Source organism: Rhynchophorus ferrugineus, unplaced genomic scaffold (assembly GCF_030347505.1).
Source record: "Rhynchophorus ferrugineus isolate W39M unplaced genomic scaffold, kcgeb_rfMv2 rfM3, whole genome shotgun sequence".
Classification (NCBI taxonomy): domain Eukaryota; kingdom Metazoa; phylum Arthropoda; class Insecta; order Coleoptera; family Curculionidae; genus Rhynchophorus; species Rhynchophorus ferrugineus.
Genome location: NW_027472582.1, coordinates 72449885 through 72477214, shown reverse-complemented (window position 1 = coordinate 72477214; position 27330 = coordinate 72449885). Strand labels below are relative to the sequence as shown.

Genomic DNA, 27330 nt, shown 5'->3' with positions numbered 1-27330 from the left:
TGGTTTCTGATTCATTAATGAGTCGCTTTCGATGTCAGTATATCGCTTCTAATTTACTTGCCTTTACTGAATTTTATAGTGACGTAAACTTACTATGAACCTTCGATAAACATAATAAGCACCACAAAACACACAATAGGTAAGCAGCACCAACCAGATCACGATAACGAATATATGGCAACCCCGAGACGTTTATCCAGGAGATTATTGAAGGGTACTTTCGATCATTCACGTACTTTTTTATATAACCTCAATAAATAATGGTCACATAATGTAAACAACCATTGTTTCATTTCGTTTTCACACACCGAGCCATTTAATAAACTCTAAAATCTTATTAGAAAAAATAATGTAAAGATTATATTGAGAGAAGATTCAATAGGGCTTTATTTTATGATGAATGTTCAGTGATGGCCATCCTGCTAATTATAGGGGATACCTGGTCGGTAAAGAGTTGCCAAAAGAGCCTATACCGTCTATTTACATAATGCACCAATAAAACATCTTCAGATGTTTTATCTTAAAATATTCTTAAAATCTATCTTAAAATATTCTCATATGAACAAAATATTGACAGTATGATGGTATCCGAAACACATTACGCAAAGGGTACTGTCCAAAAAATGAGTGAATTTCTGTGTATGCCATATATCTTGAAATATATAAATCGTAAAGCAATTTAACATAAATTTTAATTTTTTGTTCATCTGCAAGTTTTATCATTATCCAAAAGGTAAATAATTTTGACACTTTTCTCATATAAATAGTCATATAAACATTTGGGATTCTTGGGCATTTTAAAATAATTTCTTGTTATTTTTACTAAAATAGTCATAGATTACTGGAGTATTCAGAATCTTATGTTGAATCTAACGTTAGTATAATAATTTTTGAACAGCTTTAGTTTTGAAGTTATATAATGAAAAGTGTCATTTCTAAAAATATAATGGATTTCTCTTTGTCACAATAAAAGTGAGACTAACAGAGTTTTTTAAAAAAGATTTTCGTCCTTTCATCCCCAAAATATTTTGAAAGCTTTATCTTAATCTGAGGGGTAAACTAGGGGATATATATATATATATATATATATATATATATATATATATATATATATATATATATATATATATGATCTTGAATAGGAATATTCATATTTTGTGCTAAAAATTTTTTTATGAGACGCAGTAACAGAATTTAAAATGATTTTAATAAAATGATGGTATAACAATTTGTATACAATGCTTGTTTTTTAAATTATACAATAAAAAGTATAGTTTGAAATAGAATAAATTCTTAATTAATTAAATATTATTAAAATCAAAATCAATTTACAGCAATGCAATTTACCTTTGGCCTTGGCCTCTAGTACATAACTTCTTAAAATACTTAAATATATACATATACTTTAATTGAAAATAAAGTTATACCAGTTCTTGTTCGAATCGTACTGTATATTATTCAGCTGTTTAAATTGCGAACATACAGTGTAGACAAATAATCATCAAACATCCCATATTTCGAAACAGGATCAAAATAACCAACCCCTTTCAAAGAATTCAAGGCATTCGAGCGATTCATTTTTCTTTTTTTGTAAATGAAATTTATGTACCTTATTTTTATACAATAAAAAGTATAGTTTGAAATAGAATAAATTCTCAATTAATTAAATATTATTAAAATCAAAACCAATTTACAGCAATGCAATTTACCCTTGGCCTTGGCCTCTAGTACATAACTTCTTAAAATACTTAAATATATACATATACTTTAATTGAAAATAAAGTTATACCAGTTCTTGTTCGAATCGTACTGTATATTATTCAGCTGTTTAAATTGCGAACATACAGTGTAGACAAATAATCATCAAACATCCCATATTTCGAAACAGGATCAAAATAACCAACCCCTTTCAAAGAATTCAAGGCATTCGAGCGATTCATTTTTCTTTTTTTGTAAATGAAATTTATGTACCTTATTTTTATACAATAAAAAGTATAGTTTGAAATAGAATAAATTCTCAATTAATTAAATATTATTAAAATCAAAACCAATTTACAGCAATGCAATTTACCCTTGGCCTTGGCCTCTAGTACATAACTTCTTAAAATACTTAAATATATACATATACTTTAATTGAAAATAAAGTTATACCAGTTCTTGTTCGAATCGTACTGTATATTATTCAGCTGTTTAAATTGCGAACATACAGTGTAGACAAATAATCATCAAACATCCCATATTTCGAAACAGGATCAAAATAACCAACCCCTTTCAAAGAATTCAAGGCATTCGAGCGATTCATTTTTCTTTTTTTGTAAATGAAATTTATGTACCTTATTTTTATACAATAAAAAGTATAGTTTGAAATAGAATAAATTCTCAATTAATTAAATATTATTAAAATCAAAACCAATTTACAGCAATGCAATTTACCTTTGGCCTTGGCCTCTAGTACATAACTTCTTAAAATACTTAAATATATACATATACTTTAATTGAAAATAAAGTTATACCAGTTCTTGTTCGAATCGTACTGTATATTATTCAGCTGTTTAAATTGCGAACATACAGTGTAGACAAATAATCATCAAACATCCCATATTTCGAAACAGGATCAAAATAACCAACCCCTTTCAAAGAATTCAAGGCATTCGAGCGATTCATTTTTCTTTTTTTGTAAATGAAATTTATGTACCTTATTTTTATACAATAAAAAGTATAGTTTGAAATAGAATAAATTCTCAATTAATTAAATATTATTAAAATCAAAACCAATTTACAGCAATGCAATTTACCTTTGGCCTTGGCCTCTAGTACATAACTTCTTAAAATACTTAAATATATACATATACTTTAATTGAAAATAAAGTTATACCAGTTCTTGTTCGAATCGTACTGTATATTATTCAGCTGTTTAAATTGCGAACATACAGTGTAGACAAATAATCATCAAACATCCCATATTTCGAAACAGGATCAAAATAACAAACCCCTTTCAAAGAATTCAAGGCATTCGAGCGATTCATTTTTCTTTTTTTGTAAATGAAATTTATGTACCTTATTTTTATACAATAAAAAGTATAGTTTGAAATAGAATAAATTCTCAATTAATTAAATATTATTAAAATCAAAACCAATTTACAGCAATGCAATTTACCTTTGGCCTTGGCCTCTAGTACATAACTTCTTAAAATACTTAAATATATACATATACTTTAATTGAAAATAAAGTTATACCAGTTCTTGTTCGAATCGTACTGTATATTATTCAGCTGTTTAAATTGCGAACATACAGTGTAGACAAATAATCATCAAACATCCCATATTTCGAAACAGGATCAAAATAACCAACCCCTTTCAAAGAATTCAAGGCATTCGAGCGATTCATTTTTCTCTTTTTGTAAATGAAATTTATGTACCTTATTTTTATACAATAAAAAGTATAGTTTGAAATAGAATAAATTCTCAATTAATTAAATATTATTAAAATCAAAACCAATTTACAGCAATGCAATTTACCTTTGGCCTTGGCCTCTAGTACATAACTTCTTAAAATACTTAAATATATACATATACTTTAATTGAAAATAAAGTTATACCAGTTCTTGTTCGAATCGTACTGTATATTATTCAGCTGTTTAAATTGCGAACATACAGTGTAGACAAATAATCATCAAACATCCCATATTTCGAAACAGGATCAAAATAACAAACCCCTTTCAAAGAATTCAAGGCATTCGAGCGATTCATTTTTCTTTTTTTGTAAATGAAATTTATGTACCTTATTTTTATACAATAAAAAGTATAGTTTGAAATAGAATAAATTCTCAATTAATTAAATATTATTAAAATCAAAACCAATTTACAGCAATGCAATTTACCTTTGGCCTTGGCCTCTAGTACATAACTTCTTAAAATACTTAAATATATACATATACTTTAATTGAAAATAAAGTTATACCAGTTCTTGTTCGAATCGTACTGTATATTATTCAGCTGTTTAAATTGCGAACATACAGTGTAGACAAATAATCATCAAACATCCCATATTTCGAAACAGGATCAAAATAACCAACCCCTTTCAAAGAATTCAAGGCATTCGAGCGATTCATTTTTCTCTTTTTGTAAATGAAATTTATGTACCTTATTTTTATACAATAAAAAGTATAGTTTGAAATAGAATAAATTCTCAATTAATTAAATAGTATTAAAATCAAAACCAATTTACAGCAATGCAATTTACCTTTGGCCTTGGCCTCTAGTACATAACTTCTTAAAATACTTAAATATATACATATACTTTAATTGAAAATAAAGTTATACCAGTTCTTGTTCGAATCGTACTGTATATTATTCAGCTGTTTAAATTGCGAACATAAAGTGTAGACATATAATCATCAAACATCCCATATTTCGAAACAGGATCAAAATAACAAACCCCTTTCAAAGAATTCAAGGCATTCGAGCGATTCATTTTTCTTTTTTTGTAAATGAAATTTATGTACCTTAGTTAAGGAGGGAATTTATTAAATTAAAGGCAATTTTTATGGAATTTTTCTCGAGCGTAACTCGAACCAGGGTTATTAATTTTAATGATCATAATTTATGTTGGGCTTAACGGGATCAACTTCCAAGATACATCACTTATTTATATCCTTTTGCTAGTATATATTATATATCTTTATAGTACAATTAAATTGCTATACATATATATATATATATATATATATATATATATATATATATATATATTTAAAAATAATTTTTAAAAATTTATTTAATAATTTTCTGGATTTATTTCATAATTGTTCTTTAATTACTTACCTTCACCATTTCCTCTAATCTCATATTTTCCTATTATTTCAATTCATTATTGGTTTTGTTTGCATGCCGTTATATATTACATTTTGACTTATTTGTTGTTATTCATAGTGAACAACCATATAAGTACTCTATTTTTATAATAAAATTATATACAAAATAATAAGTCACAGTAGTGTTACTGTTATTGAAATGAGAACACTCATCTGCACACGTGCAACTTACATATACGTGTATTTGTACAGACACATCATTCCAGCCTGGCATGTCGTTGTTTCACTATTTCGCTTAGCACCAATACGAGCTATTTTGTATGTTGTGTAAGTATACTCTGATATTTTATATTTTATGCTATGCTGACTTACTTACCTGCTTCACTGTTCTCATATTGAGATCTAGATACTACTCTGGATTCTGTTTAATACTTCAACGTTGCTGTTACTTACTATACTTCACATTTTAATGTCGTATTTACAAATTAGCTTTATGATGGCTTTGTATACTGTCATTTTACTCTGGTTGGGTACGTGAAAGTGGCGACCTATTAACTAATGAGCACTTGGGGCTCCCTGTCGGGTTGTTTATGCATTGTTCAGATCTATGAAGTTAATTTAGGATCCAAATAAAGCCTCAAGTATTTTTCATGTTCTTCTTGTGGGATGTTTTTATTAAATAATATTACTAACGAATAGGTTGCTCTCCTCGGTGTGTTATTTATGCGAGTGGATTTTGTTTGCCTTTAGTCTCTGGTTAAACCATTCCTCTATTACATCTAGATGGTATTGAAGTTGGAATGACGCCATTGGGGTATCATTCATAATTTATTAATCCATTATATATATATATATATATATATATATATATATATATATATATATATAATGGCCAAGTTTAAATACCTGTTGTTAGATCACAAAGAAGAACTTTAGCAATTTTTATTTTTCAACGAAATACGGATACGTATATAATGAAAGTATAAAACATAATAAAATCAAATTGAACTATCATTTATTTTATTTAAGTTACTTGCGATCAACTAGCCAATCATATGCTACATCTTGTTTTAAAAGGTATTAAAAAAAAACTAATATGGCTCTGCATTATTCCAGGACGTCTCACGAGCTTTTTGATAGGCTATGGCAATTGGGACTAAGATATAAACTGAACAAATTGTTACCGCGGAATACTGTCAACTATTGGAGAAACAAATCAAATTTCATGAAGTCTCGCATTAATTAAGAAGAATTTTCAACGATTAAATCAATTAGAATTCCCCAGGGTAGTGTCTTTAGATCACTCCTGTATCTGGTCTACATTTTCAATGGCCCTACTGCAATAGGAAAGTATTTAGAATATTTCCCGATGACACAGTTATCATTGCAAACCACGTATCGCTCCCTAAATCTGTAGAAAAAGTACAAATGGCAGTCAACAAGATCTACAAATGGGTTAGAGTCTGGAGAATATAGCTAACAGAACCAATTATGACCATGTTAATTTTAGGTTGAAGCTAATTGATAGAAACCCAATCATATCACTTGACGATACACCCAATTTCTCAAGCAAAATCAGTTAAATACGTCAGCATCATTCTCGATCGAAACATCATATTTGATCATGACAAAAAGTAGAGCAGATCAGATTCAAAATCAAATAACTCTAATGGTTAGTAAGAAGATAGCCTCAACAAGATCTAGGGATTGGTTTATCAGTGAACGAGAATGATAATGTTGACGTGTAGGGGTGCAATTACAAGGTTGCTCTAAAATATCAAACCAACTAATAATTAAAAGCTGAAACTTCACAGGCCTCGTTCTGGAAGACAAATGACGTCTCGTAACTCTGAAAATGTGACTCTGGTGTGCGATACTGTTGCAGAGTCTTCACTTGAATTCGGAAACGTTGTTCCCAGTTACACATATTTGCAAGCAGTTTAAGGCGAATTTTGAAAACTGATTTTAAAATGTTCCCGTACTAAATTCAATTATTTAAAAATAGCTACCGAGATATCCTGATCATTCAATTAGTGATTGACGTTTTTCCCTGAAGGCCAATTTCGCAAAGTGGCGGTTTAGCATGGCCAGCCAGATCTCCGGATTTAACAGTATCAGATTTTTTCATATGCGTTTTTTTTAAAATCGAAAGTTTATATGAATAAGCCCAAAACGAGTCAACATCTTAAAGACAACATTTGTCACGAAACTGAAGAAATGCAGTCTCGGATGTTGCAGAATGTCGTTAAAAATGTCTTAAGAAGAGTCTAAAGTTGCATAGCGAATCGCGGTCACCATTTGGTCGTTACAACTTTTCACAGTTCACAGCGTAAAAGGATGTAAAGACCCAATAAAATTTTTATGAAAATCAAACTTACTTATCTTTTCTTTGAGCAATATTAGAGGCAATCAAAATGGTAGCGTCCTTTTTCCGGACGTTATCTATTAATTAATGTACAAGCATATCAACAAGCATATAAAGATTGTACTAAGCATATCTAATATAAAATGTAATAAATAAAAATTCAGTTATCACTGGATATTTTTGATTTAACAGAAAGTACGTTTATCATATCAGTTATCACTAAACCAATACGTCAATATTTAAAAATATGTCAAATTCGTAATATTTCAACAGCTTATCACAATGTAATTTTTCATTTCCGCACAATAGTATAAGTTTAACCGTAATATATACTTCTCGCTACCAAATTACACGTTGATATGTAGCATTTATCCCAACTAATTTGCCTAATTTATTTACAAAACCAAAATTTGTCGGATACGTCGTAATTTCTCCAACTTATGAACTGCGTCACAACTATAAATGATAATTTTACTCTCAATTACCCGTGCATTGAACGTGTAGAGCCTAAAAGCGAATTCATCAGATGTCGTGATTAATTGACGGTCCATATTTTGAATCTCCTAGTTTCGAGCGGATTTCTCCCGCGCTCCGTAGGGTAGTAAATATTCGTCTAATGATTAATTTCGTTTTAATTTATTCGCGGGCCGTAGTTTGGCGCCGCCCGACATTCAATTGAATTGAAATTCATCTCATTAACAATTTAATAATCGACGGCGGTGAAATGTTATTGTGCCGGTTCTGGATGGCTTTGGCTCGAACGCGAATTGTTTATTTTTCGAAAAATATACCATTCAAACTGCAGGACGACGCATAAATCGCAGAATGTTCACTCCTAAATATTAAATATGCAGGACTACATTTAAACCACTTTTATTTGTTAATATTTTCTCAATATATTTTTCCCTTAAAACACAAAGACGTGTACCATTCAAGGGAATCATAAATCGTTCCTAATATCTATGGCACTCAGAGTAGTCCATCTGGTAGTTCGATATTATAGACCTTTCAATTTTGGGTCGTTTATGTATTTTTAAAAAAGTTCGAACGATCAAGTAAAGAAACTAGGCTGGATTGAAACTTCTTTTTGATTGTGGAACTTATTGCCCTTGCAAATACTTAGCAACAGAAATAAGGATGAATTGCAACATTGTTGATGTTTCTTGGGTAGTTGAATTTTCCAGATGTAATATCTTAACATCTACAAGTGAGAATTTCATAAAAATTAATTTGTCACTTTCCAGTCGAAAACAAACCGACGCTGGAGTACTTCTAGGTTCCTCGCTCTTTATTTCAGATCTGCCGATAAAAAAGCACATTGACGTCGCATTCTGCTTTCTTTACGGCCTCCAGACTCTATGTTACCATTCAAGAACCTTTACAGAAGCAGCTCAATCATGCGGTCAAGTGGTTCAAATTTTGGAGGTTGGAAATCAACCCACTGCAAACTCAGGCCATCATTTTCCCTAAGAAGCGTTACGCACTGCGCCTTTGGCAACTAAATATTTAGACCGCAACAATTCCTTGGCTGGATAACGTCCCATACCTAGGTCTCCACTTCGACCCACTGTTCGGTTGGCATTCCCAAGTCCAGAAAGCAATCCAGAGATATTCGGGGATAGCAAACCTGCTATCTAATTTGATCTACCCTTCTAGCAGACTTCCTATCTCCATCAAATGCTTATTTTGCAACTTGTTAATTCCGTCCGTACTCTCCTACGGAGCTAATGTCTACTTAGAGGAGAATCTTAAGCGCTCAATGGTTTTTAATACAATATTATCATTTTATAAACCAAAAACTAACGCCAAAGTGACCAAAGTTACTGATATGTAGTCATAATCTATGGATAACTTGAAGCAAACTTAAACGCCACTTAAAATTGTTTCTGCTATCTCTTGATGACAGCGTCTCTAGTGTGATACTTTTGGCCTTTTTCCTTGTAACCATTGCAAGTTCGTCATAGCTGAAGCTGACGAACTGAGTCCACAATAGCAACAGAGTATTACTTATTTATTTGTTTGAGTTTTTATCTTAATTCTAGCGAGTATTACTAGCCCTAATGGCAGGATATTGCATTTATGGTTCCGTTGATTTCTTTGCACGTTTATTAGTATTAGCATTAGCATATAAGCTGGTACGTTATGATTTATTTTCCCTTCACGTGAATTATAAGAACAAACAATTACGAAGGATAAAAAAAATCGAAGATACTGAATTGAAAAATATATAAGACCACAGTCCACACGTGATGTGAATGTTCCAAAAGGAAGTGTGAAATGGCTACTATACCAATTAGTCGAAAATTACTTGGATTTATTTCAGTGTCGTATTTTCAGTACATTGCATGCGAAAAGTAGACTTCTGTTGTCTATTGTGCATGTCGATGTCGGTCAGTCCAGTAGAACTATTTATGCGGAAACTGAAACTTGCTATGGATATGGTGGGTAATAATCCCCAGGTATAGAGGATTTAGAATTGCTAAAACCGAACTAAACTGCTACTTCAGGTATTTACCGGAGTAAACTGAATAAATCTAGTAACGTATTGTTGCAAAACAATCCATTAATGATGAGTAATAGACATAAAGTTATATCAGCTGCTATTAGTTTAGCACCGAAGGTATCCATCAGACGCAACAATTTTTAAAAATAATTTCCATAGAACGATGCAGCTTGGCTTTCCTGGTATACGGTTATAATGAAATAATTGTGAAAATGGATCAGAAAAACAGGAAAAGGTTGCAGAGAGGGATGGAAACTTATAGAAATGCATACATTTCAACAAGCAAGATGGTCTTGATAGGAAAATATTTTGACACCGAATAATTCTGTTACAGGCCGTTAATTTGGATCCAATTTTCAACAATAACATTACAGCAGTATAAGTAATTCCTGAGGTTACACCCTAAATACGTAGATAAACTTATTATATCTCCATATTCCACGTATATATCCATTAAACATAATACATAACAACCCAAAATATTTTCGAAAGTTTTAACCGGAATATAATGCGATAGAAATGAGCCCTAAATAGACTACCCAAATTCTATAGTAATAATCAGATCCCCGTAGCACTATGCCCGTAAATTCCTTTAAAATAGGCCAGGAGGGGGCCCTCCCTTTTCCTGGATACCGTTGGGTAGGTGTATTTTCCACGGAACGCACCTGGATATTACAGACATCCGCATATTTAACCCTAATACTTAATCTAATAAATGCCCTAAGTAAATAGTTAAAGGCAGGCCATTAATGATGACCCTGGACTAAAGTAATATCCAAAATTTATTGTTGTTGGACTTCCATCACATAGTTGTATTTTAAGTTTGCTTTTTTTGTTCTCTGATTGGTGTGAAAATTGAAAATGAACTGAATCCGGCGAACATTCGTGATGAACAGGTTTCAAAATTGGTTCGAAGTCGTAGTGCGCATGCACTTTGATTAGTTCCAGTGTTCGCCACAATGACTTTCAGTGTCTGTCCTGTGTGGATCTGTCAAATAAATTTGAGCGAACGTGGGAAGGATTAGCAGGAATATGAATGACATATGTTTTAGTTTCGAAAAAATAACCCTGTTTTTCCTTGTAATTTAATTGTTAATACAAAAATGTCTTTGAACGATAAATATGTGTTTTATGTCTATTAATGATTAATAATAATACATATAATTATATAAAAATCTCACTAAAAACACACAAAATATGTTTAATAATAATCCCATATAAAATAATTATTAACAAAATGGAAATATTAAGTTTGTCCACTAATTTTTTTTAATCCATAGAATAATTCCAACATTTTAAAATGTGACGTACATATTAACATGTAAATATAACCACCCATTAAACGCACTACACTCAACAATCACTTCTTAGCTTCTTTAAAAATAACTACCATATCTTCAAGCTAAAATATAAAGTAAAATTTATTAAACACAGTAGTTTTAGAGAAAAGAGTCAGTTATCTATGTTATTCTTTACACAGCAGATATATCACTAGTTTCAAGGTGTCACTCCTTCATTTTATCCCAAGATATGTCTCAAATATGCTTGTTGGCAAGTTTATTTTTTACTTCATAATTTGAAAAGATACTAGCTTAATATCCTCTTAACATAAGGACTGTGGCTCTTTCAACCAAATCATCTTGCGCTTGTCAGCCTTTATTTTTACATTTCATACTTTTACATCACCTTCAAAATAGTAATAGAATATATTCAAAATACATCATGCAGTAAATACAAATTCATACCTGTTTATATAATTTCTGCCTCTGTTATTGACGGATGAATTGCCTGATACTCTATTTACAAATTTTGTGCCAACAAAGGACGGTAATATTTTTAATTTAAGGTTTTATTATGCCTACCTCATAGTGAAATTGACACATATGCATTCTTTTCTTTTGGGACTGGATATATCTTTTGGTGATTTTGGATCATTTCGTAATTGATACAGAAATGTAAATGTTTAAAATCTCTTCGTGAATCTATAACTAGAATACTAAAGCCGTATAAAATAAGAGTTATGTGTTATATTTTTACCATAAACTTCAAAAGAGTTCAGTTCCAATATTATTCGTATTTTCTTCCTTATTATAACTTTGTTTATTATGTTACCAGCCACACTTACAATAATTTGATACTGTTTTAAAAAACAGTTAGACGGTACGTATTATTTTAGCAATAAACATTGATTTTTAGGAAAATAATACTTCACGTACCATCGAAAAATGATTCACAAGACATTTTATTTTGGCATGCCATTGTGAAAAGTATGGTTATAATCATAAGAATACAGGTTTCCAAACCAAACGATAAAACTGTTAAATGATTTTTGGAGACCGAAACTTTTCGAGAAAAACCGAACGCCCCATGAATTGATTTCGATCACCCCGAACGGAAAGATTTTCGCCGAATCCATGCCGAATCCATCTTCATCAACCACTTAGATACTGAAATCAAAAATAGAGTCCCTAAATGTTCCTATAATAATGGGCAATTGCTATTTACAATCATATTACAAACAAGATATAAAACCAATAAACTAGTCGGTATAAAAATAATCATAAACGTTTGAATGAAGTAATCACGACTGGAAATAGTAACGAATGCAACATTTGATTATTGAGATGAATAGCAAAATGTTTCTCTCATAATAGAATATTTTTTACAAACCTGCAGAACAAGTCGAATCTTACAGGACTATTTCGCTGATACCTGCAATATCAAAACTATTTGAGAAACTAATATTTAAACGTGTTAAAAAGTTTGTAATAATTCCAGATTTCCAGTTTGGTTTTCGATATCGGCATTCAACAATCGATCAAGTGCACAGCATGTGAGGAAAAGAAATACTGCCCTGAAATATTCCTGGATGTCTCACAAGCTTTAGATCAAGTTTGGCATTTGGAATTAGTCTGTAAGATAAGCAAATGGTTACCGCCTAACTATTATCAATTGCTGGAGTCATATCTTCTCGGAAGAAAATGTAGAGTATGGCGTTCTCAACATTAAAAACTATTTCGGCTGGAGTTCCACAAGGTAGCGTCTTAGGACCTCTCCTATATCTGCTCTACACTGCTGACATTCCAACAACAAAAGAAAGACTACTTGGAACCTTTGCTGACGACACAATTATTATGGCAAACGACATATCTCTGCCTAGGGCAGTAGAAAAAGTACAAGTGGCAGTCAACAAAATCTACAAATGGACGAAAGATTAGAAAATTCAACGTAATAGCTCCAAATCTGACCAAGTTAATTTTGCATTGCGGCGAAATAATAAAAACTTAATTGTATCACTCAATGGATGCCCGATTTCTCAAGCAGAATCAGTTTAATACCTCGGAATACATCTCGACGGTAGATGAAATTGGAAACATCACGTTAGACAAAAAGCAAAATACATTAGAACCAAAAAAAGAACAACTATACTGGTTAGTCGGAAGATACTCTCAAGTTAATCCAAAATCAAATAGGTTGATTTATAAGACAATTATAAAGCCAATTATCAAAACAATTTGAACCATGGAGTGCAAATATGAGTGTTGCACTAAAATTTCAAATCAACAAGTCATCCAACGCTGTCAAAACAAGGTTCTTCGATTGATCAATGCCTATGGCTATGTAACCAACGAAGAACTACACGATGACCTGGAAACCAAATGGATTTGTGAAGTTATCCAAGATTTCGCCTTGAAACACGAAAGAAGATTACTAAATCATACTAACGTGGATTTCAGAAAATTGAAGCGAACCAAACCATACGAACTTATATAAAGTCTCCTTTATGTAAACTATAGCTGTAACTTATTCTAATTTTGCAATTGACGAATACATACTGATGTATTTTCTCGCAGTCGTCTTGCTTGTGAATTAATCCAAGTACAAATGAAATGTAGTAATAAATTAATTTATAATTAAGATTTTATTAATCATATCTAATAAAGATGTTATAAAGACACATAATACAATATAAAGTATAACCTAAAAATGATACATAACTAAAACTTGAATAAAAATAAAAATACATATTGAAATGAATATGAAAAATTCATTTCAATATGTATTTTTATTTTCTATTTAAACCTATTAAAATATATGCAAGCTATCTTAAGAACTAACAATCGTAGTACACCAATTATTGAAATATTACATAAATAAATTAAAACATACTGTACAAGAATTCAATTCAACTTTCGATCACGTAACGTAATCTGTCTCCTTCCCTAAACAACTTAAATGTTGTCAAATACATCGAGATATTAACATAGGGAACGTCTGGCAAGTTTGACCAATAACATGTTTTGAAATTCCCGTTATGCAATTCCCGCTAGATTTATTACAACTTCGATAGTAATATCCCTCTATCACTACGGTTCTGTTTGGGATCTGCCAATAGATAGTTGTTGTTCAGTTAACTCGGAAGTAGTTACGATATAATATATGCATGAAAAGCCACCGATTTATTTAAATTATTCTTGTAACAAATCTAGATTCTATTTTTATTTCGTATTTTTACTAAATTTAGTTCAGAAGAGAGTGGAGAAATTGCTACAATATTTTCTATGAATTAATTATATCTTACATTATATATGCTTAGTACACTCGCATTTTACAATAATATATTACTACTGTTCTATTATTTTACGGGTTTAATACATGAGTTATGTGTTTCCTAAACTAAAATAAAACTGATCTACTAAAACTACTTAAGCTAAAGTTAAAAATACACTTATACACTAAACAAGCTAGTGTGGTTTGATTCGCTTCAATCTTCTGATTTCCTGCGTGTTTTCCAGCAGCTCTATTGCATCAACGTTGCTCTGATTTAGCAATCTTATTTCATGTTTAAAGGCCAAATATTGAACCACTTCGTGTATCTATTTCATTTTGAAGTCATTCATCGGTGACTACTTAGGGATAAACTTTGGTAATTAATCATAGGCTACAATATATATGAATAAACATATTCTTCCTATCAACATGACGATACAGAGGCGAAAGAACGATGTTGGTACGTCAGCAGTCTAATAGTAGATTCATTTTCGCATTTCTTCAGCAATACGAAACCGTGTACCAACCAAAGGATTGTTGTATACAAGTAGAAATTAAAAGTTATTGCAACGTGTTCCACGGCATTGTTATGTATTTTTAGTCTTTTTTCATCAGAACTAGAACTAGAATATTTATTCACTAGAACCCGATGATCATTCCTATTCATCGTTGGTGCGAATGGAAAGTGTACTAACTTGTATAAAATATGAATATAGGACTATATAATACATCTATGGTCCAAGGTTACGAAGTTCTTCGAAATACTAACTGTAGAGCAATTATTAATAAAATGAAACGCCGCGCCTGATTTTATTATTTTTAAAATAGAATGAAATAAATTCGGAAATAAAAAACATAGCGAAAAAAACCAAATGAGTACGACGATATAAAATCAGAAGAACAAAACTACATCAACCATCCATGTGTACCGTAACTGATCAATTGTTAATTAAATAAAGGCATTTTTACAAGTTTAAGACACTAATCAATGATAGACATGTCGTTTCCTTTAATGATTTTTTACATCTTTTGCCATTCTAGTAGAGTCTCAATTATATCACTATAGAATTCATGAAACTGAAACCCTGACCCAGTAATCTTCACAAGTTTGTTAGGAAGCCTGCTTTACGCCACTAGAGAGCTTGGTAGAAAATTGTGGCCAAAGAGAGCAAGTTTCAGTCTACAAGACGAGTGCTTTACAGCATCCTAGACAATTTGTCATAATTTTCGCTTACTTACTAAATTTGTGTGTAGTCCAGCATTGCAATGATGCAAGACCTATGAAGGGTTAATAGTTGAGAGAGGAAACAGTAATTTGGTTAATGACTTGATTAACTGGTCCTTTCAAATTTCACTAAATACCTAGATTCATTTGCAACATCGAAATTTGGGAACTGATAATAAGTAAACCAATTCTGATACCAGCGTTCATCCTTTTCAGAAGTAAATTTTAATCAGAAGTAAATGTTTTTTTTTATTAATATTAGTCTATATGTTATATCTCCAATAATCAGACCCGATGGTGTTATGCGTTTTTGTATACGCACTTCACTGTCACTTCGCATAATTATCTGATTAGCTGACACATTGGGATGCACTGACACTCTTTCGAAGTACTTCACACAAACACATGGAATTACACCCGTTATTGGTTCTAAAAGAAAATCGCGTTGTATCACTTCATTTGAAACATAGTACGGAGCATCGACAATGGCACGCAACATTTTATTTTGGAACTGTTTTATGATGGATATATTAGAATTTCTAGCGGTCCCCCATAGTTGGATTCGATATGACCAATTAGGCTTGAGTGTTGCTTTCTACAGTAATACTTTGTTATGATATGATAACTTGGATTTATACCCCATAAGTCAATACATTTGGTAAAGTTTAAGTCCAAGTTGTTTCCGTTTGATGATGAATAAATAAGCGACGCTACTTTTAAATCTAGATTGTTATATAGACTTTAACCTTTCACACGCACATTAATATGGCATTATTGAGAATATACTATAACAGATGCAACTTTAATACTTCCTCATCTCTATAAATGACATAATTTTACAGTAAAGCTGAAAATTCCTGAAGAACCAATTACAAAATCTTACTGGATCAATTAACGCACTGTTCTTATGTACAACAGCACTCAATAATAATCAGGATTTGATAAACACCTTGACAAACCCATAATAGCGTCGTGGAAACTTGCAAACAACTAAATCGAACTATTGAAATGTTAAATGCATTTTGATCCGAGCCAGAGCCGATCCAATTAAGGTTATTCGCGATAATAATTATCGAAAACTGCAGGACAATGAAGCACAAATGGATGCTGAAATTCTAATTCCGATTTCAGGGTAATCCTTCAAGCCTCCTTCCTAGTCCACTTGAGCAATATTAATCTTGAAAATGGTAAATTTCCAACTATAACCAGAGCGAGTTGATATATATTTATTGGATCAGTTAAATTCGTTAGTCACAATTTTGAAATATGGCAAGTATTTTTACGAAATGGTTATTTTAATGATTTCAAGTTTTTCAATATCAATTTGTTCATCAATATAAATTTTAAACAAATACAAGATTCGTTGTTAGTATAAAGTAGAAATTATATCTCTTTTATAAACCAGAACAACTGTTTTGAGTTTCCTGCTGACTCTTGTTGACAACGTGTTTCATTAAATATACATGGCATGTTAAAAATCTCTTCATTGTGTAACCTCCTATATAAAATACTATTTTAATTAATTTGTCTTATTCTAGAGCTTATTCTAAAGTCTATATATGTCCAATAATCAGACCCGATGGTGTTATGAGTATTACTCTACGTACTTCACTGTCACTTCGTATATTTAGCTGATTAGCAAGTACATTAGGATGCACTGACACTCTTTCGGTGTACTTCAAACAAACACGTTGAACTATATTCTCTATTGGTTCTAGAGGGATATCTCGTTGTATCACTTCATTTGAAACATAGTACGGAGCTTCGACAATGGAACGAAATACTTTTTTCTCGAACCATTTTATAATGAATATATTTTTTATATTATTTAGCATCCTCTACTTGCGGGGGTTGTCAATTATTGATATAGATTGCTGGACATGTTCTTCTGCGGAGAAAGTTTTATTACAAATGTTTTAATTCAGAATCAGAATTCGAATCGAACATTGTTTGAACTACCAGAAATCGAAATAAAGTAATTTTGATTTTTTGCAGCTCTTACCCTACGTTATTATCCTAAAAATGACGTTGAACCTCTGGTTACTTGTTTTATGTCTAATGATTCCCCACGGATCTGTACCGACATCTATTTTTTATCACTCGACTGGGAACGGTCCTATGAAAATAACATCAACTATTGCAATAAAGGTCTCGTTTAATTCCACAGTGAGATAAAATAAAATGGGGATTGCTGGTTGTATAATCTTGCAATTTGAAAGGTCTCAAATTCCCCGAAGATATGTCCGTTGTTATGGTGGTACGTAGCCGGTGATTATTTGCGCTCCCTTTATTAGATACTCGGTATTATTGACTTGTATTTTTTTCGTTAAAAGTAAGCTATATTGGCTACAATTTTAGGTGCTTGCATGTATTCTTATAAGCGATATCTATTAGCGAAAATGTGGACTATCAATATCGAGTTATTTAGTGTATACAGACGTATAGATAGAGAATCATGGGAGGCTAAAACTGACAATTTCAATATTAACTATTTTTATTGCTTCAATTGAAGAAATCTGTTGCCCAAGCCCATCAAATATTTTATTTGCAGTTAATATTTCACTTTATTACTAGTTTAGCTTCTCTGATAGTCATTTTCTCATGAGGTATGCCCATTTAAAATAGGAAATTTAGGAAATTGATAACTTTATTACCTTCATCTTTAGATGGTGCAGGTGGGAAGGGCTTAAATACATTTTTAGGTGAATAGGAAAAATCTCACACCTTCAAACAGACCTACCCTCAAATACTTTGTTGTTTTTGTCATGAATTCACTCATTTAATCGTCTTATCGCTTAATTGCATTTCCTTTGGTATTTTTCAGTTTTTAGTTGTTGCAAGTTCCTTCGTGGCTTCCTTTTTTCCACTGAATTATACATGATATGTAGTTTTCTCTTAGCCATGCCCCTTCTAACCTCTCCCTTGATACTTCTTCGAAATTTTCTACTATGTTTATTGCTGCTCTTTCAACTGTATCCTTATTAAGAAGATTACTAAATATTTATCCGATGACTGTAATTACATCTGTATTATTTAGTAAAAATAAATTATGCGAAAGGCCCTTTTTAAATTATCTGATTAAATGAAGTTAGCTATATATATCTAGCAAAATGAAATAGTAAACTACGAAGGGTTGATGCAATTATATATTTTCAACAAATTCTTCATATTCACAGATGTGTCCAGTTCTCTTGACACAAATTGATTGGTATTAAACGTTCCCTATAAGATGAAAATATAGCTATATAACTATAGTCGATTCAAAGTTATTTCGCAGGCACGTCATCTAAATTTCCAACGTCAAAATGTCGCAATGTTGCCGCATCAACTCTGAGTTTTAGTTCACTTTGGCTTTGAGATACAAAAAAATCCTAATCTAAATAAAATATTTGAACAAAGATGTTATCAAATATAATTTATTTTAACATTAGAGTATATCTAAAAACTACAGTTAATTTTACAGGCACAATACTCTATAGAATAGAGTTATAACCTCTTATCATTGTTGCTTTCAAGAATATTGCATACGTCTGACAACCGGACGAATTTGACAGGCTCATTCGTTTACGCGTTTGAACATCGGACAATATTCTGTCTCTTTTTAAGTAGAATAAAATAAGAAGGAAAATATTGTCTGACTCTAAAGCGAATTTAGAAATTTTGACAGGCAATATATTAAATATTTTCATGAGGTGTGTACAAAAATCTTTGAACAGATTAAATATATTCCGTCATATTCGTTATATTTATTTCAGTTGTAACTTGGGCCTCCGTCAGACTATTTGCAGAGAGTTATTATTTTGTAATTGCATCGTTATTGCTTTCTATTTTTATATTAATTTATTGAAACGATTCTGGCCGATATATTATAAATAGTTAACAAGATCTAATAATTAAAATTATGTAATATTACTTAAATTTATGGCTAATGTATCCAACCTAAATTTGCAGTGCCCTTGCAATATAATTAAACAAATTCAAAAGTACTTTTTGTCTCAAACTTCTGAGTAATTTAACTGTTATCGAATAATTGTAACACCTCAATATTTTTATGTTAACACCATGTTACTTAGAGTTTCTTTGCAAACCATCTAATTTCGGCGCTCATAGGTCTTTGTAGATGTCCTCCTTTCTAACTTATCATAAAGCGTTGACAATATTCCAATGGATCTTCTTTGAACATAATAATACATAGTAGTCATATTTTTCTTGATTAACTATTGCTTCAATAAGTATATTAAAGGCTGGTAAACTTAAGCCTCCAAAACAATTAAAGAAATTATTCATTCAGCTATACAATACACTCTATAATGCACAAAAAGATTAAAGATATACGTACCTAAAGTACTTTCCTTGAAGTGAAACAGGTTCCTGAAACAAAGAAAATTTCATTAATTAATATTCATGCTTTCGAATATATTATAAAAAACTTATTATATTATTATAAACTATTATATAAATGTATTATATAAATGTATTATTATAAGCGTATTTATATATCTATGGCAATTCAACGTATTGAAGCATTTTAAACAAAACGTTTCTATCGATGTGCTACATTTATTTGAAAGCATGCAATATATAAAACAGGTAAAACAGTAGATAACACTGACAGTGCATTACCACAACGCTCTTACATTTTCTTAGTTCCAAGATGTCGTCAACTGTTGAACACGGAACATTTGAAATTTAGATATTCGCTTTTATTTCTTTTCGATAGACAATTTCCATACAAGACTACGTTCCGGGGCCATTTCTTATTACATTTTTGCTTCTACGGAAAAGTATTTTCGAAGTTCTTAAAGTAATTGGCCCAGTGTTGTGAAGTAAAACTATAAAACATTATTTTTAATGTACAAGTAATTGATATTCATTTTTTGTGACTTCTTAAACTCCGTGCCTCTTATATTTCAGATTTTTATGGAACCTTTAATGAGTGAAGAATAATTTGGTAAAATATTAAGATCTAAAAAAGCTTATTCAATATGGGTGGTACAATACTCAGTCATTGCTCACTGCTCCTTACTTCATCTCTAATAAAACAAAATAAAGATTAGTAGCACTTTCCGGTGTTTCATTTGGTGAGTTTCTCTTGAGTCTCCATGCCAGCACAGTGTTGTCCAATAATTGAAGCACTTAGGTGATTACATGGGAGTGAAATCTTTCCTCATATCTTGTTACAAATCTCCTAATTTTATTTATGTAGATCTTCCCAATAATCAATATATTCAGTTTGAATCTTAGTTCTTTTATTTATGATATACGCCTTCCAAAAAAGTTTTGCTCCAGGATTGTTCCCCAGATTGTTAGCAGGCTTTTTCTTGTTTAAATCTCGATATTCTGGGTATGATGTAAGACATAGAAGTTACACAGAATAGATATAGAAGGGTTTAATGTATTACTTCGGAGTATATGGACATTATATTTTACATTTTATGCAGTTTAAACGTGAGTAATTATGCCAGTCAGACGCCTTTGGTCTAAGAATATGGCATAGAAGAGAAACCTTTTCGTGAGCTCTTTCCTGCGATTTTATGTATCTGTTCGATTGTTGATTGTTTCTTCATAAAACCAAACCGATATACAGGTTTTAGACGTTATTTATTTATGTATTTATATATTATGGCTTGAAATGTAAATATAAAGCTATTCATTGCCTGTGTAAAGTCGAAGGCAAAGAAAATTTTCAATTTCCTAACTCATTCCTTTATAATTTGTGGCGGTTCTGAAAATATTACTAAAAATATACGTAATTGTCCATCAGTAAAAAACCATTGTATATATATATATATATATATATATATATATATATATATATATATATATATATATATATATATATATATATATATATATATATATTGATTTTCCACCAAGTTCATTTTTTTCTCTGTGAAAAAAACCTGATATAATGTTGACAATTGTTTAAGGTTATTGCCCTGTTGAAAAACGGAACTTTGGCCATTTAGATCCACTTCGGAAGAAATTAGATATACCCGAAATATTTTCAGCTTTCCTTATTCAGTGTTTCATCAGTTTTAATCCTATGACCGAGATTATTATTAATAAAACATCCTCAATGCTATCACCACAATGCTTAACAGTCTCCACAGCGCATGCTTCTGAAACCCTCTCACCTTTTGGCCTACTATACTTTATTTATCTTATAAGTACTCGTACTAGTTAGTTTCAGTTTTTTGACTGCAACACATCCTCTCAGTTCAACAAACATATCTTTGCTGTTGTAGATGTAATTGTCTTTTCTTGTATTTTATTTAAATTCGCGGCAATTTAACGTCAATTTTGTTTCGATAACACTACAGTAATCTTATCTTCCAGCTTTGTTGCAGATTTGAAACCCCAGTACCTCGTCTTGTTGTAAGAGTATATTGTATATATTTACATGAAACTCCAACCTCTTCTGCAATTAAGCGTATAGTATATCCTTTCTAACTCAAAGTACACTTGGCACTCATCTATTAAAGAGAAATCTGTTTCCTTTTGGATTTATTTCTAATCATAATCAGTTAATCTTTTAAAAATGGATAATAGAGCAGCTAAACCGAATTTACTAAAAGATAAACACATTATAAATTTCGAACAAATGATCGACGTAACGAAACCACCTTCGTGCAAAGTTTTAACCAGTCCGACCCCCATCCCCGTTCCCCGCGGGATGAATATTGAACAAGGTTTAGAAAGAAAATTTTTAGCCTATTGATTTTATGGAGGAGGTTCCTAACTGAAAGGGCCCTTTATGTATTGTTGAAGTGGCTTTTGTCTTCAGATATCGGATCTTGCTACTTGTAAAATCCTTTATTGTTTTCGTAATACTACTTCAAAGACGAGGGGTAGGTACGAAAGCGTACTCTCGTAGCGTCTTTTTTCTTTCGTGCGCCCATGGCGGAGTGGAGCTTTTATTAACTTAACAAGAATTTCGGCGAGTTTATTAGATGTGTGTTCGATCGTTTGGCGTTGTAATTTTCTTTGGTTATCGGGGAGGTTTACTCACTTTATTATTGTATTTTATTTTAATAGCGGTAAAGCTTCCTAATAATTATTTTTGTGGTTTTTAAAGTCATTAGGGGCTCCAATTAAAGTATATCTCTCTTAATAAAAGTCGACATATAATAAAATATTGAAAGTTGTTTGTTGAGACGTAATTACATATATTTATATTTAAGAATATTGTTTAATTTTAATGGTAAAGGCGATGGGACGGTCCTCCTACTGTTGCGATAGCCGCGGGTTCGAATCCTGCTGGGGAATGGTCGTAAATTTATGTTTGTAATTGTTTAAAATTTGTGAATATTCTAAGCAAGAGCGTAAAATTCGACAAGGAAAATGATCCCAGTCACGCCAGTAATCAGACTGGGTAAGACCAGATGTCGGTAGTCTTAATGCTGAAGACCGTGGTTCGAAGCCCACGTTAAACTTTAGGCCCAGTCCAGATAAACCCATGGTTGGTAAAAGGAGACTTTAAAATATATCAAAAAAATTTTTCAAAATTTATGCTTTTTCTTTGTATAGTTTAGAGGTCTAGTTTATCAGATCAAGTGATTCAACAATCAACTGCTTCTTGTAATACTTGTGACATGGGGAAGGAATTATGACTTGAGATAAGATAAGGAAGGTAACGAGCAAACAGAAAACACGTTACTATTAAAAAGCAAGTCTCATCGGCTCGTTTTTTTGTACAGAAGATCACCTAATGAAGTGATTTTCTACATGCCATGTATGTATGATATAAACATAACAAATATTTATTGCCCTTTGGGCAGATTGAGTCACTAAGACTAATAATTTAAAAAATCGGCTAGTTGTTGAGCATTCCCGATAATACGAGTTCAGGTACCGAGGCTAGACGAAGTATGTAAGAAATTGGACCTGGTAAAGGGCCCCTTATGGTAGAATTTTTGAGTATTACTTAGAAGACCGTAATGCACGTGTTCTATCGGCTCAGGAAGTTCCTAGCTAGATAAGTCTTTCCCCGAAATTCTGAACGAATCCGGATACAGAAAAAGGTTTCTATCTTGCTACTCTATCTCTCTGTCTCTTATCCCTCTCTGCTACCACCAGGAACCCGACGGAGGGGCTTCAGCAATAAAACATGATGTATCAAGAATGATAATAACAGAATTTGCCAAAGAATTAAAGAACTACAGATGTAAGAAAAGAACAAGGATTAACAATAGTCGGAACAGAATTACAGAATGAGTCAGAATGGCCAAGTGTCGAGTGTGAGAACAAAAACAAAGAAGCAAGAAAGAGACAACAATAATACACTAGCTAAACCAGAACATAAACTAAACCATTTAGTAAGCCATTTCTTAATGCCTAATTCTTTTCACCATTACGTGTCTATGTACATCTTCCGTTATCATATATATATATATATATATATATATATATATATATATATATATATATATATATATATATATATATATATATATATATATATATATCTATATATATATATCTATATATATATCTATATATATATATATATATATATATATATATATATATATATATATATATATATCTATATATATATATCTATATATATATCTATATATATATATATATATATATATATATATATATATATATATATATATATATATATATGTTCTTACCTTAAACCTTACTTACAGCCTCTTACCTTACGTACAGTCTACCGGTTCATCAGTGACCAACAGAAACAATCTCAGAAGAGATCTGGTCTTACTCAGGTTGATTTTAAACTGTTACCTAGAGATATTTTGTAAATATATTAAGAAACATAAAGTACGTTAATTTAACAATTATATTGGATTGCTAATAGTTGTTTAAATGTATACTTCTAATTTCCACCACTGATCAAATGCTTCAGAGGTATGATTTGAAGTCATTGCTCTATCGAATATCGACGGCTGATCAAAAGCGGAGATATTTTGAAAACCCTAAACGCAAAAAATCATAGTTACAACCTGCCGAAGCCGGCCGATCGACTCCAAGGCCAAATCGTTTTTGGTTGCCAGACAATGTTCTGTGTTTGGGGGGACCAGAGTGGCTACCGACAATAAGTGATCAATTTGAAACATGCATTGATCTAAATACGTCCAGAATGAGCCCAAAGAGACAGTAAAGTGACTGTACAGCAAGATAACGGGTAGTCTCACAGAGCAAAACCGGTCAAGGAAGCGTTGAAAGCATTTGAATGGGATATAGTATCGCACCCGTCCTACTCTCCTGACCTTGCCTCGTCCGACTACCGACTCTTCGCAGCAATGAGACATACGCTTGTAGACCAGCACTTCGCTAATTCCGAAGAAGTTAGAAAATTGTTAGATACATGGTTTTGTTCAAGGATAAATAGTTTTTATGGGGTGGCATCCATAAACTTCCTGGAAAATGGACAAGATGTATAGAATTAAATGACCAATACTTAGAGTAAATAAATTTTTCCATATGCTTGAAAATTATGTAGTTTTAGTTTTGGAAAAAAGCCTGTAATTTTCCGGTACACCTGGAATTGCCAATGTCATCTATTGTAGATCCATCAAAATTAATCTAGGTGTCTATTTGTTGATAATATATTGGCTGCTTCCTATCAGTATGATTCCTATAATTTTGATTTTAAGTTAATAACAATGCTAATATTAAAAAATAACCTCAATAGCCTCACAAAACTTCAGTTTCGGAATAAGATACAAAAAGTTTCTTGTAGAGAATCTCTCGAAATACCAGCGCAATATGCCTCTTTTATGCAGTGACTAATGAAATGTTAAATGGAGACCCAAAACGACGATACAGACAAAGATGGAAAATTAAAGACTATTTGGTAAAGCCTCAGCGATTAGTCGAATAATAGAGGTTTCGAAGGACGAGAAAGTCGACATTGTAATGGAGAGTTCGGGCTAAATGATATCGAGTATTCGTCTCTGTAAAAACTTAAAAGTATTTAAACGGTTGCTTGTATATAAAAGGAAAATTGGCGCTATATAAAAGAATCGGCATAAAATATAATAAATTTAAAACTGATGGGGAGCTGTTAAAACAGATGTAATTTGTTATACCAAGTGGTGTGTAATCAAGCTTATCAACGAAAGGTAAATGATAATTCACGCTAAAATCTAGGTTTATGGGTACTAATAGGTCAATTGAAAAGTACCTGGTCTAACACATAGACGGCACTACTAGAATTAAATCCAAATTTTTTTGAGTTAGCTCTAACTCTCAAATGATGCGTATATAAATTTTACAACTGTCAGATCATTAGTTTGAGTGAAACAGCTTTTATTATTGTGAAAAAATGGATAAAAAGGAATTTCGCGTGGTAATAAAATATTGCTTTTTGAAGAAAAATAATACAGTTGAAGCAAAAACTTGAGTTCATGTCGAGTTTCCAGACGCTGCCTCAGGAAAATCTACCAATCCTTGGTGTGCTAAGTTTAGACGTGGTGAAATGAGCACCGAAGACGGTGAATGCAGTGGGCGCCCAAAAGAGGTTTGTTACCGACGAAAACATCTAAAAAATTCAAAAAATTATTTTTACTGTAAATTGAAATAAAATGAAATAAGGACATGAGAAAGCTCTGTGCAAAGTGGTTGCCGCGGGAGCTCACTTTTGACCAAAACAACGACGAGTTGTTGATTCGGAGCAGTGCTTGAAGATGGTCAAGCGTAATAAACCCGTGTTTTTGCATCGATATATGACAACGGATGAAACATGGCTCTATCATTTCACTCCGAAGTCCAATCGACAGTCATCCGAGTGGACTGCACACGATGAACCCCCTCCAAAGCGTGGGAAAATGAAACAGTCGCCTGGCAAGGTTATGGCGTCTGTATTTTGGAATGCACATTGAATAATTTTACCTCGAAAAGGAAGGGCCATCAAGAGCAACTATTACATAGCATTTGATACTTGAAATCGCCGAAAAATGGCCGCATTTAAACAAAAAGTGCTGCTTCACCAAGATAATGCACCGAGTCACAAATCGGTAAAATCAATGGCAATTTTCGTCGAATGAAGAGGTGATCGCCGAAACTGAGGCCTATTTTGAAGAAAAGGACAAATCGTAGTACAAAAATGATACCGAAAAGTTGGAGGGTCGCTATAATCGGTGTATCACCCTTAAAGGGAATTATGTTGAATAAAAAATCTAATTTTGGCAAAAAAATTTGTTCTACTCTGGTAGACCAGCGACTTTTCAATTGACCTGTTATTCATCATCCACTATGATATTCGCATGATACATAAGGGCATAAAGAATAATGGATATTGCTAAAGCACTGCAAATATTACATCATGAAACCTCATAAATTCAATTCCTCCTTTTCATTGCAATTTTCATTTTCATTTCATTTCAATGTTAATTCTGGTGCGTAAATTATCTATCACTAAAAAGCATTTTTCTCCTATTCTTATTAGCAAAGAAAATTCTTAGTTATCTGCAAATTAATAGCAACAAAATAGTGACGACAAAGCCTCTTAAATTAAAACACTTATCAATTATGAAAACGAACATTTAACACTGTACGCCATTTTACCGAACTCAGTAAATATTCATATACAGTTGGCCACATTTACAACTCAACTTCAAATAAAACACAAAATATTTAAGCTCAGAAACGACTCCCTCGGAATTCCAAGAGAATATGTCCCTTTTATGGTGGGAATAATGGAAATCCAGGCCCAGTGGAGGCCTGAAAACGAAAAAGACAAAGATGCCACACTAAAGGGTGTTTCGTGGCAACGGCGCCTATTCGTCAAATAATGGGGATTTCCTGGACTAAAACCACTTCTAATGGACCATTCCAACGAAATGGTACTGAATCATTCATTATTCCCTTCCATTATCATTTCCATCACAATAAAGAA

General features: G+C 31.7%; 1 long non-coding RNA gene across 1 annotated transcript in view; it reads right to left on the bottom strand.

Moving 5' to 3' along the window:
- LOC143192342 (uncharacterized) overlaps positions 1-27330 on the bottom strand; it is a 200243-nt gene that overhangs the window by 53181 nt on the left and 119732 nt on the right. Inside the window, exon 2 of the long non-coding RNA XR_013004755.1 lies at positions 19798-19829. This is a non-coding gene — a long non-coding RNA (uncharacterized LOC143192342). The remainder of the gene's footprint in view (positions 1-19797; positions 19830-27330) is intronic.